A 2,290-nucleotide genomic window follows, 5' to 3' on the forward strand; every position below is an offset into this window, starting at 1 on the left:
ACCCTGTCTTGACCCCCCCCCCCCCAAAAAAAAAGTGCATTCTGGAAAATCCTACTCCCTGTAAGGGCATTTAAAAAAATTGTTTTGAGGTGACAGCCTGCAGCAAGATCGACACTTTACAGCAGGATCATGAGCAACAGCTGTAACATTCCTGACTGGGCCTGGGTCTGTATACCTGGATCTGGAATCTGCAATCAAAAAGGCCAGTACTAGAGGAGTTGTCTTTGAAGAAAGAATGGCTCATTGTTTCCCTGGCTCCTGTAAATACCTCAGAAAAAGCACCAGAACTGGCTCTGCAAAGTGGGACTCACCACTATCAGAGAAGGTGTTTCTCATGATCCGCTGCCACAAGACCACCATCTTCATGGAAGCCAAGGAGTCAAGTACCTTGTTCCAGCTAAAGTGTGTTGTCCAAGGCATCCTCCAGCGGCCTCCAGAAGAGCAGCGGCTGTACAAGGATGACCAGCTCCTTGATGACAGATAAACTCTGGGAGAGTGTGGCTTCACTAGCCAGACAGCACGGATTTAGGCCCCAGCCACAGTGGGCCTGGCCTTCGGTGCAGATGATGCCTTTGAAGACCTGCACATTGAGCCCTTCTCCAGACCTCCAGAGCTTCCAGATGTGATGAAGCCATAGGATTCTGGAGGCAGTGCCAATGAACAAGCTGTGCAGTGAGGTCCCAGGCCCATCCCCCTAGAGACCAATTCCCTTAATAAAGACGATTTGGCTGTCAAAAAAAAAAAAAAAAAAAAAAAAAAAAAAAAAAAAAAAAACTATTTCAAAGGATTGTTTTCTACAGCTTATAACTTAGTCTGCACTCTCCAGCCTGGGAGGAGCAGAGCTTGGTGTGTGGTATAAATATGTTTTATATCTTAGTAGTTTGCTTTATTATCAAATTCCTATTGAGATTCATCATAGAGGGCTGGAAAAATATTTTTGCAGCAAAAGAGGAAAACAATGTCAACTACTTAGGGGGAAAAACGGAAGTTGTAAAATAGTACTAGGGAAAGAAAACTGAGCTGTCAGGAAGTTTCGGGATGTTCGATAGTTCTTGCAGGATCTCTTGAGAGGGGCGCTCATTAGGCTTTTGTTGAAGCACACACTTGTACAGAATAAAATTTGTCTGTTTGGTATGCAGTTTGAGACTAAAATGGGACTTTCTAGAAAACATTTCCTTATTAATTTGAAGAGATGAACATGATTTTATTAATGGACTCTTCTACCAACTCCTGATACCTCTTACTGGCTCATGTGCCTTATTTGCAAAAACCCTATTCTAGTGCTGTGGGAAGATTAACTCAGAGTGAAGACTAACTGCATGACATCACCCTAGAAAAGTGTAACCCTCTTACTATTCTCCTCTGTCGCCCACTGCGGTCAGAGTGAGTGAGCAAAGGTCATTGTTTAGATAAGCTGGTCATGTTTTTTTATGCTGTTGATACACTTCCCTTTGAGGAAAGAGTCCAGTTGTTGGCTCTCAGCCTAGGATAGCCTCAATGACACATTTGTGACCTACAAATGTTGCAGAAAGGACTTTGTCTGGCATCCAGGATAGATCAGGGAGAATTGTGTAGCTTGTTTGCTCTTCACGATTTTCTCCCCTTTGACAAATACACAAGAGAAACAGTGTAAAGGAGAGAAGATTTATTTGGGTTCATGGTTTCTGAGGCCTAAATCTGGGCTCACTGGTTCCATTGGCTAATCTATGTAGCGAGGCAGAAACATCGTGGAAGAGGGGCATGAGGAGTCTCATGGCAGCCATGAGGCAAAGAGGAATACCAGGAAGGGGCCAGAGCCAGATGGACCCTCATAGGCATACCCTAACAACCCAATCCATGGTTTCATAAAACTTTGAATCCATCAATGGATGGAACTGTTGGTTAAGACAGGATCCTCATCATTTAATCATCTTAGAAAATGAATGTCCTCATAGACACATTCAGAAGTATGACTTTCAAATCCCGTAGGCATCTCTAAACCCAATCAAATAAAAGGAAATAAAAAAGAATAAAAGTTAATGGCAAAAGGCTATGGGACAACATGCAATAAATTCACCTGTCCAACAGTCCAAGGCCACTAAGTCCATAGTTAAGTAGTCTCATCCATAGACCCAGCTGTCACCAGCCAGGAACCTCTACAGCTCAGGGAACAGACACGTTAGTGAAGCAATCTTTGCCTCCTAGATGATTCTGGTGCTAGATCACCGAGTCAACTCCAATATTTGCATTATCCCAGCTGGACCCTGCCTGTCCTTCAAGATTCCACCATGTTCTTAGGGAGATAGTGTCC

At 43.6% G+C, this 2,290-nt stretch overlaps 1 pseudogene; it reads left to right on the plus strand.

The window, feature by feature from the left end:
• Positions 1-235: 235 nt before the first annotated feature.
• Positions 236-676, plus strand: LOC128104534 (elongin-B-like; annotated as a pseudogene).
• The last annotated feature ends 1,614 nt before the right edge of the window (positions 677-2,290 follow it).

The sequence above is a fragment of the Peromyscus californicus genome, unplaced genomic scaffold (genome assembly GCF_007827085.1).
Source record: "Peromyscus californicus insignis strain IS unplaced genomic scaffold, ASM782708v3 Scaffold_8__1_contigs__length_139910024, whole genome shotgun sequence".
NCBI classification, from domain to species: domain Eukaryota; kingdom Metazoa; phylum Chordata; class Mammalia; order Rodentia; family Cricetidae; genus Peromyscus; species Peromyscus californicus.